Raw genomic sequence first — 15,147 nt, forward strand, 5'->3', positions numbered from 1 at the left:
TCTGGTCCAACATGAATGGACACACATTCCCTCAGAAACACTCCAGAATGTTGTTAAAGCCTTCAGGGAAGAGAGGAGGCTGTTAGAGCTGCAGAAGGAGGAGAACTCCATATTAGACCACATGGATCTGAACCTACAGTCCCTGTAGCTGGAATGGGCAGAAGGCCGAATACTTTTGTCCATATACTGTTTGTCTACTATCTATTTATGTTACAGTCTTTCTTTATAAGATGCATGGCAGGATTCGATGACAATTTTCATAAAAGTGTTTTAGCATGAAGACCTAAACCAGGGGTCATCAAGTCCATCTGCACAAGGGCCAGATTTAGTCTCAACAGAAACTCTGGGGGCCGCATTTTCAAATACACAAAAATTAAATAAACATTTTGGACTGACTGTAATATTACTGCAGTAGTATTTGTATTTTCCTTTAAACTACAGGACATTTTTAGTCATTACCAGTGAGATCTATCCCTGTTATCTAGAATGCAGCAGGCCTGACAACAGGATTGGCCGGACCCCTGAAAATCACAGAGAATGGGCCCTCCCTAACTGTCATTTAGCACCCATATTAACCCATTTTGACACTTTTAACCCCTTTTTGATACTTTTTGCCTCTTTAACCCAATGTTTGCATGATTTTAACCCCTTTTAAACCAGGTTTTCTGCATGTTTTATCCCCTTTGTGCCACTCTTTTCTTCAATTTTTGTCACTTTTTAACCCCTTTTATTTACATTCTTTCAACAATTTTTGCAACTTTAAAACCATTTCTTCCACTTTTAACCCTTCGTTGATACTTTTTGCCTTATTAACCCAATTTTTGAAAGATTTTGACCCCTTTTTAACCACGCTTCCCATATGTTTTGTCTCCTTTATGCCACTCTATTATCAATTTTTGCCACTTTTCTTCAATTTTTTTGCCACTTTTTAACCCCTTTTCTTTACTTTCTTGCACTATTTATTGTTATTTGTAACCAATCTTTGATACCTTTTGCCCCTTTTTTCACACATTTTAACCTCCTTTCACAACTTTTTTTCTGCCAATTGTTTTTTGGGATGGATTTAACAGCTGCAGATATTTAAAGCAAAGGATACTCTTAAAATCTTCTTTTCTGAATTTACTGATCTATGAGGGCCAGACAGGAAGCTTTGGGGGGCCTGATGTGGCCCCCGGGCCGCCAGTTGATGATCAGTGACCTAAACCTTGTGTTAGTTTGTGGCAGAGATGTTCCTGTAAATATCTGGTTTATCCACCTCTAATATTTTTAAATCCAGGAAGTGCAGCTTTAGTCCAGCTCTCCCTATCCTGATGTAAATTCATGCTTAGATGTTGGAAACAGATCTTGATTTGACTGTATGCCATGTTTGTGAGCAGCTGCCTACACACTGATGGCTTTATTTCCGGTCTGAACGTATAGCTGCACGTGCAGGCAGACAGGCAGACAGACAGGTCGCTCCAGAGGTGACCGGGGAATCCTGCTCCCTCTGCGCCGGCAGACGGAGCCTCCTCCTCGGCCACTGCTCCTCCTCCTCCTCCCCTCCCCTCCCCTCCCTCTGCCCTGGCTGCGCGCTGGGGGATCCGACGACGTCACAGGAGCGCGCGCACACACATATAGAAACACAGAGGCAGACTCTCTCTCTCTCTCGCTCTCTCCTCTGTGCTGCTATTCTGGGAAGTGGCGTTTGGAATAACCCCCGCGTGCGTACTGGTGAGCGTGCGTGTGTATGTGTCTCCTGGTTTCACCCTGACACACGCGCACGTCCACACTCACAGCCCCGTCAGACGCACACATTAGCTGCCTGCCTGCCTGTCTGACTGCAGCAGCGGAGCTCTGAAAGGATTCCTTCCATTTTTACGCGCAACTTTTTCCTCCTCCGCGCCGCGTCCTCTCCTCCGCGCTCTCCTCGGCTGTTGTGGATTTCTAGCGACCTCCTGAAGCTCCTGCGCTCCTTCTGACGGACAGTCGGAGAGGTGTCAAGCCCTGCCGGAGTCGGATCTCCTGTCAGCTTGTTGTCATTTCGGCTTGGGGGACGGAGGCGCGCAGACGGAAGGTAAGAGCAGCGGAGGAAACACATTCTCACACATTAGTCAGTGACAGCGGACTTTTCTGCGCCCTAGCTCACATTCTGGTCAGTTTTCACGGCGCTTGATCTTTTGTTTAGCTTATAAGGGCAAGGCTATGCAGGGGGAATACCCCGGGCACGCATTGCATTGCATGCAGATTAGCCCTGTTGCGTAATATCCTGAGGAATTTGCAGTAGCCTGCACGGCCAGGCTGGCTGCAAGGCCGAGGGAGAGAGAGGATATACAGGGAGAGAGAGGAGGGAGGGGGGCTGTTGCTGGATATGAAGCTGTGAAAGTGGGAGCTCTGATAGCTGAGGTGTGTTTGGAGCAACACGTCAGCCTCGTGCGCAGCCTTCCTGTGTTTCATATTAAATATGAAAAGATTATTTCCAGGGTGAGCACAGAAGTGAGCTGAAGGTGTGAAAGAGGACGCTCGAGCAGTGATGGTGAGATGTGGATGGATGGTGGAGTGTCTAAAAATCACATCATCAACATTTCTTATCTGGATGATTAGTCACGATGAGTGGATTATTCCCGATAAAGAGAATAACAGCTGGATGCCAGAGGACCAGGATTACAGCACTGACATGATTCAGGCTGCAGTAAAGTCACATCTTTGTGCATCAGTGCATTCACCTGCACGAATACATCAACATCTCTTTACACTGAAGTTCACACCGAGATCCCATTATTTTACTGATCAGAGCAGAGACTTCATGATCTTCATCCACATCTAAACTAGAGGTCAGGAGGAGGAAACATCTGGAAGGCTTGCTCCATCTTAGTTCCTTTAAAATGTTGGCCACATGCAGGAGTTTGGTGACTTTCAGTGTTGGGGTCTACAACTCAGATTTTTGTTGGCATCTAACTGACTAAGATGTTTTACTTTTTATAAAAAAAAAACGTAACGGATTTTCAAGAGAAATAGTTTGATTAATGAGTTAAAATAAGCAGTAAGCTAATGCTAAATCTGCTAGCCTATTGGTTGTAGTTTCGATTATGTGTTAGCATCAAGCTAACAGACTGATATAAATCCCTTAGCACCAACTGATTTTTAAGTTACATTTGCACAAAGAAAATGCTAAATCTGCTAGCCTGTTAATGGCATTATCCATTATGTGTTAGCATCAAGCTAACAGACTCAGGCACTGATATAAACCCTTGTTCATCCCTGATCATCTCTGAGTTTTGTTAAAGTGACTGACCGTGTCTTTAGCGTAACTTTGCTCCACATGTACATCCCTATGAAGAACCACAGCGCTACTGTTGTGAAGTACTGTCCAGTGGTGAAGTGGTGCATGCAGAAGCGGCTCTCTGTTTAGAAGTAGATCTAGTCTGCATACCTGTGCACCTGCTCTGCACCTCTGGTGATGTCAGTCTAAGTCAGGGATAATTATTCCATGTATTTGACACTTGAGCCCTGATTTGCAGAAGAACCAACTTTATTTTGGAGAAGAAGAATATCAGAGTTGGTAGAAAGGTCCCTACTTTATCACAGTAAATCATCCTCATGTGCTTCTGCAGTGTTGTGTAAATTCCACCTGATATCTTAGACATCATGCTGTCATTCTCCTCATCCATGCAGGGCGCTGGTTGAGTGTTGAAGCTGTGACCTTAGAGAGTATTTCTGTGTTGTGACTCGTGTCTCTGGCCCTGCTGGGATTGTCTCTTGAACTGAAACACAGCATTAAGAAGAGGAGCTCTCCTCCAGAGGAGACGGACTTTATCTCCTCTGCTCATGCTTTCTTTCCTCTGTTTGTGTGTCTGTATCAGAGAGAGAGAGGGAGAGAGTGAGAGAAATGGTGGGTGGTGCGCTGGCTGGTTCCGGGAATGTTCCATGACGTGTTGCCGTCTAGAGAGGGGCCCCGGCTGGGGGGACTGTGACACACGGCTGGGCCCTGCTGCTCTCTCTCTGCTGCCGCTCTTATGCTGGAGAATATCAGAGTGTTTCTTTTCCAGAGGAGGTTTAAAGCCCTTATCATACAAGCGTGTCGTCATAATCCTGTGATCGGCTGTTCATTCCTGCTGCAGAGAGCTCGCTCGCTCGCCCTCCCTCTCTCTCTCTCCTCCTCCTCCTCACAGAGGTCAGGGTCAAACACTGCTGTATGTTTGAGGACACCACTGGCACTGTGAGGGTTTGGACAGCTGAAGTGTGACAGTGTGCCGCCCAGCTGCTGCCAGCGCTGCTCTGTGGTGTTTGATATGTCAGAGGAAGCAGGAAGTGAGGAGGCGCTCGCCAGGAGGAGCAGGAAGATGGAGGTGAAGGCCTGAGGTTAATCGATAGATTAGAGCAGTGACACTCAGCATGGGGCTGTTTCATGTCTTCGTTTCAAAAATTATTCCCATTTTCTTTTTGACACTTTTATCCTGCTTTTTGCAATTTTTTGCCCCTTTTCTTTGCCTTTTTTGCTACTTTTCGCCCATTTAAGCTGCCTTTTGCAATTAAATGCCATCTATTTGCCATTTTGCCACTCATTGATGTGTTTTGCCCATTTTACTACCTTCTTGTTGTTTTTTGCCCATTTTAGTGACTTTTCACTCATTTTTTGCCTCGGTTTTGCCACTTTTGGGCCATTTTTGCCACCTGTAACTCTTTTTTTTTTTTTACCGCTTTGCACCAGTTTTGCCACATTCTCCCCATTTTTGCCACTTCCTTTGTCACTTTTCACTCATTCTTTTCAGAGGCTAATGCCACTGCTACTGCTAGGTACCTTATACAGCCCAACTTTAAAAATATTGAAATATCCCTTTAAAGGTGATGGTGTACACTGATGTTTCCGTTAGCTGACATTTGCCGGTCATTGGCCGTTAAAAAGGGCGGAAGTCTGGCAGATAAAAGTATAACTGGTCAAAATGTCTGGCAGAAAACATGCCAATGACCAGATGAGTAAATACTGAATACTTGCATATTATATTTTGTGTAACCTAAAAGATATGTTGTGAGAATGCGTTAATATAAACTAAAAGTTGCCTAATCTAACTACATCTATTGTCCTGCAGTGCTGGGGTTGTTTATCTCCTTAGATGGCAAGCACATGGCTAATTATGTATGCATGATGACATCAAAACAAATCTATCTCTCTGAGCATGCTCAGTACTGCTGGGGACTATGCAGGAAAAGTTTGACCAGAACATTCTCGTAAAACAGAATTTTAATCTCAGTGAGGTTTTCCTGGTTAACCAAAGGCTTAATAGCGTCAGTGGTATGGAGGATTTTGAGTCATTGCTGCGAGTAATGAAGAGGCTGAAACAAAGGGAACCATAGCTGAGCGTCATAAACACGGATGCAGCAGAGAGAGAGGCCTACGCCGAGCAGAGTTGCAGTGGACTTCCATAAACTACTTATGACCAATCCTCAGATAAAGTTGGATTGTAGTCAACGCAGAATCACATCGTGCAGAATGGCATGGACCACTTGGAGCTGATAACGAAGGCTCTGTCTCTCTGCAGAGAGGTTACTGTTATATCACCATGAGGACTGATATTAGCAGTTGATGGTAAGACTAATTTTTCATCTGAAATGTAGAGTTCTAACGCAGTGTCCAGTTAACAGAGCACTGGGGAGTTATGTTTGGATGCTTCGTTGTTGTTAGTGGAGGATGGTATTTGGCTGTTGTAAGCTGCTAAGTTATGATAGCGGCCAATGTGTTAACAGGCTAACGGTGCTGATGTGAAGGTAACTGTTGTTGTTTATGAGTTTAACTCAGTGGTAAATGTATCGAAACCCTAGATAAGACATTTTAAGATTATAAAGCCCAAAAGTCAAAATTTGGCGCCTGTTTTCAGGTTGGTTTCTTGTAAATTTTTGACTTTACACTGTTCTAAAATTAGGATTTAAAAAATTACTGATTCTTGAGTTTCTAATGTCAATTCAAGTCTTTTTTAAATGCTGAAATTTGGATTTTTTTCCTGTAAATTTCTGACTTTTGAAAGTCTGAAATGTTGAAAATATAAGACTTTATTATCTCAAAAAAAAAATTTTTCCAAACAAATTTTTGACCTTTTTTGATCAGAAATCTACAGATTCTCCTTCTATTTTAATCTTTTAGGTTGCCCCCTATACTCCATTGTACATTAGGTTTGCAATCATGATTTGTTTTTTTAAATGAACATCTAATTTAGAACAGAGCAGACAGGATCCTGCGCCCCACCTGAAGTCTTTGACGCCCCCCCTAGGGGTCCCAGGTTGAGAACCACTGGATTAAAGCAATCCCAGCAACCTTAAAATCAGATGCTTGAGCACATCTCCACTCGTCTTTGTCTTTGTTGGAAGGGAGAGCAGCTAAATTTAAACCCAGATCGACACTTTAAAGGAGGTATTTTTAGAAACAGCCAAACAATGAAAGAAACAGGAGAAGCAGAGACGATCAATCCTTTATGGAGCTGCAAAAGAACAGCAGTAACAGAAAGTCCTCCTGAATGTGTTGGAGGTGTCACCGAGGTCATCTTCCTGCAGCTATCTTCTGCTGTCAGGACACACTCCGCGCACGTCTGTGCGTGCACGTGTCTGTGTGAGTGTGCTCGATGGAAAAGACCAGCCTACGTACCATCTGTCCCAGCGCTACCTCAGATGGCCATCGGGGTGGAGTGAGTGGGAGCGAGCGTCCATGCAGACACACTGTTAGCAGGCTGGAGAGGCGTATGGAGAACGTGCATGAGGTGTGAGCTGATTTCTGCAGTAAACATTCAATTAATTTATTACTCAGGCCTTGTGGGAACTCAGTGTGTGGATATATGACACTAGAACTGGGTGGCTGTCAGTGGGGCTGAAACATTTACTGCAGTTATGTAACACGCCTTGATTCCTCGCAGATTGGTGTCATCATGGACGGTAATCACTGCTGCTCCACAGCTGACCTGCAGTTATCAGAGACAAAGACAAACACGTCAGACAAAGAGGAGAGTCAGCGCTAATAGGAGAGACTCGTGCAGCAGCAGGAGAGGGCGAGACAGGACTGCTGTAGATTTACTGGTAGACCTACATTCAGCTGTGGCTGCAGACTACCGCTCTCAGACACCTGCCCGTGCAGACATCACCTATTGTCAGAAATACACACAGAAATGTTCAGCATAAGATCAGAACACCGTATGGTTAGAATAAAGGTTTTGGTTATTGTAGGGTGGGTTAGAAACAACAGGAAAGTGATCTGTTTTTTTATTTTCAGCCTTTTACACCTAAAGGAACAAACCTGACCAAACGACTATCCTGCGGTAACTACGTAACTACCAGTTACTGGTACTACCAAACGTAACTACAGAATGTTAGAGCTGACTGAAAGTGTGCTTGGATGCATTCAGACTAACAGCTGAAGATTAGCATCTACATAGCTACATGTAGCTGAACTGGTAAGCTACATCACATCAGTCCTGACAGAGACCGTTTCTCACAGAGGTAGGCCTGCAGGACAGAGTGTCTGAGATCAGTGGTCTGCAGGAGAAAGTGTCTGAGAGTGGTGGTCTACAGGAGAGAGTGTCTGAGAGTGGTGGTCTGCAGGATAAAGCATCTTAGAGTGATGGTCTACAGGATAGAGTGTCTGAGAGCAATGGTCTACAGGATAGAGTGTCTGAGAGTAGTGGTCTGCAGGAAAGATTGTCTGAGAGTGGTGGTCTGCAGGAAAGAGCGTCTGAGAGTGGTGGTCTACAGGAGAGAGTGTCTGAGAGTGGTGGTCTGCAGGAGAGAGTGTCTTAGAGTGGTGGTCTACAGAAGAGAGTTTCTAAGAGTGGTGGTCTACAGAATAGAGCGTCTGAGAGTGGTGGTCTTCAGGAGAGAGCATCTGAGAGTGGTGGTCTGCAGGAGAAAGTGTCTGAGAGTGGTGGTCTGCAGGACAGAGCTTCTGAAGGTGGTGTTCTACAGGAGAGAGTCTCTGAGAGTGGTGGTCTGCAGGAGGGAGCACCTGAGAGTGGTGGTCTACAGAGGAGAGTGTCTGAGAGTGGTGGTCTGCAGGAAAGAGCGTCTGAGAGTGGTGGTCTACAGGAGAGAGTGTCTGAGAGTTGTGGTCTACAGGAGAGAGTGTCTGAGAGTGATGTTCTGCAGGAGAGAGTGTCTGAGAGTTGTGGTCTACAGGAGAGAGTGTCTGAGAGTGTTGGTCTTCAGCAGTGAGTGTCTGAGAGTGGTGGTCTGCTGGGTTTTATTACTGATGAAGCTGCATTCCTGTGTGTTTTCTTGCTTTGCTCTTCTTCACAGACAGCACTGATAACTGGTTAGGTCATCTTATATATTAGTGTTATATTAAGCCTTTCATTCAAATGCATTCGCTAACTGAGAGATACAGAGACGTCTTCTGGTCCCATTAAGGTTTTATTGACATCCTGACCTGCAGACTTCACACCTGTGCACCAACACTGACACCTGTAGAACATCCTGAATGAAAAATGACAGATGGAGGTTTTTATGCAGTAGAACTGTCAGCAGCCATGTGATGATGACTCTGGTTCCTTGTGTCTGTGTATCAGCTGCTGTTCTTCAGCTGTGAGCTCATTTGCTGTTCATTCTCTGCACACATCATGTCTGAGGAATCCGAATGACGGCACATGTATGGTATGGAGTGACAGCACTGAACTCAATGCATGAAAACAACTTTATTAAAGCTGCCTCATCCCACAGACCTTCTCTCTGTTTGAGGCTGATCCTCAACCATCTCAGAGACCTGGGGCTGGATAATCTCTGATAAATAAACACTCTGAACACCTGCAGCTCAGTAACACCCTGTCACTGATTCTCCTGTGAGAGCTGAATGAGCTTCAGCCGTGAATTCAGATGACTGAGAGAGGATTTGAATCATCACAGTTTCTCTGTCTGCACTGAATCTTGGTCTCACCTGAGATCACCTGAGAGCTGCACAGGAACCTGAGAGCACTGAGGAGGCCGGACGTCTGACAGAGACGCCTGAATTATTCAGATCCACACGGTTGCACACGTGACCCTGACAGAGCTAATGAGCTGGAAGACTGTTGAGAGATGGGAAAAACACGGGGGTCAAAAAATAAATACATAAATAAATAAATAAATAAGCTTGGAATATAAACAGAGTTAAATAAATAAATGGATATACACAGAGGCTCATAAGATACACAGGGTTAAATAAATAATGAAATAAAATAGATACATTAATAAAAAAAAAAATCCCTCCTCTGGTATAATGTACATGATAGTCAGTGATGTAGTCCAGACCAGTGAGGGCTGGAGCCCCTGTTCATCCTCTTCTCCCCCTCATCAGGTCAGGATCCTGCTCGTAAAGAAAACGGGGCTGTTTTAGGAGTGAATGAAGGGTTTGGAGCTCTGCGCTGGTGGAAACGTTTCCTCAGGTACAGACAGGAAGTGACTGGAGGAGGGCAGAGACGCTGAGAGCTCGGTTGCAGAGACGCTGCACGTCACCGAACTGAAACCCTCCTGCAGGAGGACAGTCGGAGATTTTCTCCTGTGGGCATATCCCTAAAACACCAGTGTGACCTCTAATCCAGATTTAACAACAGTTCTGATTCCTGTTGGATTCAGATTTAATAAACGCCGTCCCCTAGCTCTGTCTTATCCAACGTTTCATATGATTCCTTTTTTAGCCCAAACAGATCACGTAGAATAATTCCCCAAAGCTCTGAGGAGTGATTCAGAATGAGGACTGAGTGAATTTAGAGCCGCTGCTGACAGTCATAGCAGGAGAAAGACACCCAAACGCCGTCAGACTGAAACTAGAGAGGAGAGGAGAAATTCTCAGTTTTAGCTCTGAGTAAAGACTGAAACCATCTCTGAGCTCCTCGAGCCTCTGTGTGAGAGAACTATGCAGATTCATGTGGGTGGTTCTTAAATCTATGAACTATAGCAGAAGAATGATGGCAGAAACCAGGAGACTCTACTGTTTCTCTGATCTACCACAGATCGGGCTGATAGATCTGTAGGGTTAATTATCAGATCCACACCACAGACAGAAAGCCTTCAGATGATATCAGAGGAGAGAAGAAGTCCAGTCTCAGCGGGGGAGTCAGGACAGGAACCCCAACAAGCTTAAAACCCTAAACAGACAGACGTCTAAACATGAGCACGGTTGCTTCTTCTTCTTCTGCTTTATTGTTGGATTCAGAGACGTAGAAACGTCAGCGTGGATCTGAAGACGGCGGCGAGTTTCATCAGATAAATCTGTGGTTGTTTACAGATTTGCTGCTTCTCGCTCTGACGTAGATGCCACGCTGAGATCGACATGATCGGAGACTTTCAAGAACCTCACACTCAACATTCAGCAACACAGGATAGTCAGAGTTACTGAGCCTCATGACCTTCTCCTTTGACCTTTGACCTCCAACATCGAAGGCCATCCTGTAGGCAGACGTGTGCCAAAGCTGAAGGAGATTCCTGAAAGTGCCCTGGAGATGAAGAAAAGCCCAGACGTAGAGATGCAGATGGACGATCACTATGCTCTTTACCGTGGCTCAGTGGGCGGAGTCAGTCAGGGTTTGATCTCATCCAGTAAAGATGTTTTCTTTGCAGAGGTCCTCCAGGAGACAGCTGAAACAAAAACTGATCGATGTAGTCGCTGTGAGTTTAGTCCCAAATCATCTGGACTTAGAGCAGACACTCATTTTATTCTTCAGTGTCCCTAATCAGCCACCGTACACGAGGCTCATGCTGTTCTATGGTTTCTGTTATTTTACATCTGGTTATTTTTAAAATCAACGGTTTCATGAAATAATAAAAAATAAATAAATAAATAAAAAATAATTACAGAGTATTAGGGAGCCACTTTCACTGCTCCAGTGAAGGGGAAATTTACAAACTTCACATAACAGCTGAATACAGAAAATAAAATCAGTGATTTTCCGACTAAAAGGAAGCAAACAAACATTTGAAATCACCATGATCTACAGGGGTTCTCAACCTTTTCAGCCCCTTAATAAAGGTGCCAGAGACCGGGGTCCCCCAAAACACCTAAAGGTTAAGCACAGCCATGCGCAATCAAAGTTAGTTGTGTTAAAATAATAATAATAATAATAATAATAATAATAATAATAATAATGAATTTTTAAAAAAATCCAAAAAATAAAAGAAATAATAATGATTAAAATGAATAAAATAAATAAGATAATAATAATAATAAAAAATAAAATTTAATAAAAAATAATAAAAATCAATAAAGAATTTTATTAATAAGAATAATAATAAAATACTGCTCAAATAAAAATAATAAAAATTAAAATTATAAAATTATAAAAGTAATAAAAATAAAATAATAATAATAATGATAAAAAAAGAATAGTCGTGTTCAAATAAAAAATAAAAAAATAAAAATACAGAAATAGAAATGATAAAAAATAATAAAAAAAACAATGATAATAATTAAAAAAAAAAAAAAAAAAGAATAGTCATGTTCAGACAGGGCAGTCCATGAGAGGTGAGCTTCCTGGGGCCCTTGGATTCAGCAGAGAGCTGACTCCAAATCTATTTTTGTTCATCAGTATATAGCCTTCTTCCTAAAAACAGAATTAAAAGGGTTAAAAATGGTGGGAAAGGGTGGGAAAGGCTTTTTTTTAAAAAGTAGCTTGAAAGGGGTTAGAAATGAAAAAAAGCAGAAAAGTCACCAAAAGTGGCAAAAACAGGCATAAAAAGTGGTGTAAACGGGTTTAAAGTAGGACTGGGCGATTACGGCAAAAATTAAAATCATGATTCATTGAACTCTTGATTATTATTACGACTGATTATGACTGATTATTCTACCCCAACCTCCTACTCTGTTTGTTCTGAAAATCTTTTTTTGTCAAACTTTCCAAGAAAAATAGAAAAAAAAAACCTTGTATTTCTTGCTGACAAAAATGAATAAGTTATGTTTATACTTTTGTATAAAAACTAGAAAATAACCCTGCTGCTGGCATTGCACAGTCAGCTGTTTGAGTTTTAGGGACTGGATGGGGACGAGTGCATGACCAGTTCTTCTTCTCTTAGGTTTCCAGCAGGCTACAGGCCCTGGCTACCAATCACATGACCACACAGTCAGATGTTTGTTTTTAAGAGGGCGGTACATCAGTAGAGAGAGAACTACGAGGGAAAACTGAAATAATTGACACAGCAGGTTTACGCCGGTTAGAGGCTCTAAATGTCAGTTTGGATTATTTTTGGATTATTTGCCCAGCTCTAGTTTAAAGTAACACAGGTGTGGAAAAAGTGGTGAAAAGGGTGATGATGATTCAACATGACTGATATTTCAGCATCAGTCTCACTTCATGACCACGTTTTTATTTTACATTTAAATCATTTATTTCATGTTTTCATAATCATGGATAAAATACACAATTTCAGATCATTTAAAATGCTCCAGGTCTGAGAACAGATCCGACCAATCAGGGTCATTGTCTGCTGCCTCTATCGCTCTGATTGGCCACCGTGAATGTGACAGATAGGATGTCAGTCCAATCATGATCTGAGATTTTTTTACCCATGGATCTTTGAGATGGTCTCAGGTAAAAAGATGGTCTCAGGTAATGACGAAATCTCTGACTGACACTAAGGAGTCAGCTGTTCAGTCAGCTGACCTGTGAGGCCATCGATGAAACGGCGAGGAGACTTTGTCGTCTTTAAGGTGATATCAACACGCTGAGATTTGCACGTTTTTGATTGGTCCTTCTGTTGTAGACTGTTTAGAAATCTAGGACCCACAACATGTAAATGAAGGCTGAAGAGGTTATTAGAGGTCATAGGGGTCAGCAGGAACAGAGAGCAGAGAGGAGTAAAAGAGTCCGGAGTTTCACCAAAGATTCACGAGTTTTAGAGTTATAGAGTTTCTCAGGGCGGTTAGAGCCAGCAGCAGAAACCACCAGGTCAACCTGAACAGGCTGGGTATATTACCACAGGAGCTTGATGAGTGGGCGGAGCTCAGGTGTGCAGCAGGAGTGGCAGCAGGTGTGTGTGATTGGAACATACAATCACACGGACAGGGAACATACAACACACACTAGGGATGGGAAACAGCCAAAACTAAAGGACTAGGGATGGGAAACAGCTGGAACTAAAGGACTAGGGATGGGAAACAGCTGGAACTAAAGGACTAGGGATGGGAAACAGCTGGAACTAAAGGACTAGGGATGGAAAACTAAAGGACTAGGGGTGGGAAACAGCTGGAACTAAAGGACTAGGGATGGAAAACTAAAGGACTAGGGATGGGAAACAGCTGGAACTAAAGGACTAGGGATGGGAAACAGCCGAAACTAAAGGACTAGGTATGGGAAACAGCTGAAACTAAAGGACTAGGGATGGAAAACTAAAGGACTAGGGATGGGAAACAGCTGGAACTAAAGGACTAGGTATGGGAAACAGCTGAAACTAAAGGACTAGGGATGGAAAACTAAAGAATTAGGGATGGGAAACAGCTGGAAGTAAAGGACTAGGGATGGGAAACAGCTGGAACTAAAGGACTAGGGATGGAAAACTAAGGGACTATGGATGGGAAACAGCTGAAACTAAGGAGTGGGGATGGGAAACAGCTGGAACTAAAGGACTAGGGATGGGAATCAGCTGGAACCAAAGAACTTGGGATGAGGAAACTAAAGGACTAGGGGTGGGAAACAGTCAAATCTAAAGGACTACGGATGGGAAACAGCCAAAACTAAAGGACTAGGGATGGGAAACAGCTAAGACTAAAGGACTAGGGATGGGGAAACAGCTGAAACTAAAGGACTAGGGATGGGAAACAGCTGAAACTAAAGGACTAGGGATGGGAAACAGCTGAAACTAAGGACTAGAGATGGAAAACTAAAGGACTAGGGATGGGAAACACCTGAAACTAAAGGACTAGGGATGGGAAACAGCCAAAACTAAAGGACTAGGGATGGGAAACAGCCGAATCTAAAGGACTAGGGATGGGTAAACAGCCAAATCTAAAGGACCAGGGATGGTAAACAGCCAAAACTAAAGGACTAGGGATGGGTAAACAGCTGAAACTTAAGATCTTGGGATGAGGAAATTAAAGGATTAGGGATGGGAAACAGCTGAATCTAAAGGACTAGGGATGGGTAATCTAAAGGACTAGGGATGGGAAACAGCTGAAACTAAAGGACTAGGGATGGAAAACTAAAGGACTAGGGATGGGAAACACCTGAAACTAAAGGACTAGGGATGGGAAACTAAAGGACTAGGGATGGGAAACTAAAGGACTAGGGATGGGAAACACCTGAAACTAAAGGACTAGGGATGGGAAACAGCTGAAACTAAGGACTAGAGATGGAAAACTAAAGGACTAGGGATGAGAAAAAGCTGGAACTAAAGGACTAGGGATGGGAAACAGCCAAAACTAAAGGACTAGGGATGGGAAACAGCCGAATCTAAAGGACTAGGGATGGGTAAACAGCCAAATCTAAAGGACCAGGGATGGTAAACAGCCAAAACTAAAGGACTAGGGATGGGTAAACAGCTGAAACTTAAGATCTTGGGATGAGGAAACTAAAGGATTAGGGATGGGAAACAGTTGAATCTAAAGGACAAGGGATGGAAAACTAAAGGACTAGGGATGGGAAAAGCTGGAACTAAAGGACTAGGAATGGAAAACAGCCAAATCTAAAGGACTAGGGATGGGAAACTAAAGGACTAAGGATTGGAATCAGCTGAAACTAAAGGACTAGGGATGGAAAACTAAAGGACTAAGGATGGGAAACAGCTGAAACTAAAGGACTAGGGATGGAAAACTGAAGGACTAGGGATGGGAAACAGCTGGAACTAAAGGACTAGGGATGGAAAACTAAAGGACTAGGGATGGGACACACCTGAAACTAAAGGACTAGGGATGGGAAACAGCTTAAACTAAGGACTAGAGATGGAAAACTAAAGGACTAGGGATGAGAAAAAGCTGGAACTAAAGGACCAGGAATGGGAAACAGCTGGAACTAAAGGACTAGGGATGGAAAACTAAAGGAATAGGGATGGGAAAAGCTGGAACTAAAGGACTAGGGATGGAAAACAGCCAAATCTAAAGGACTAGGGATCGGAATCAGCTGAAACTAAAGGAGTAGGGATCAGGAAACTAAAAGACTAGGGATAGAAAACAGCCAAAACGAAAGGACTAGGGACGGAAAACAGCCAAAACTAAAGGACTAGAGATCGGTAGAC

General features: G+C 43.3%; 1 protein-coding gene across 3 annotated transcripts in view; it reads left to right on the forward strand.

Moving 5' to 3' along the window:
• Nucleotides 1–1,630: 1,630 nt before the first annotated feature.
• The window catches only part of hivep2a (HIVEP zinc finger 2a), a 179,505-nt gene continuing 165,988 nt past the window's right edge, over nt 1,631–15,147 (forward strand). For all 3 annotated transcript variants that reach the window (XM_041804718.1, XM_041804717.1, XM_041804715.1), the window contains exon 1: nt 1,631–2,053. The gene's annotated coding sequence lies outside the window, so the exon portion shown is untranslated. The remainder of the gene's footprint in view (nt 2,054–15,147) is intronic.

The sequence above is a fragment of the Cheilinus undulatus genome, linkage group 14 (assembly GCF_018320785.1).
Source record: "Cheilinus undulatus linkage group 14, ASM1832078v1, whole genome shotgun sequence".
Taxonomy (NCBI): Eukaryota; Metazoa; Chordata; class Actinopteri; order Labriformes; family Labridae; genus Cheilinus; species Cheilinus undulatus.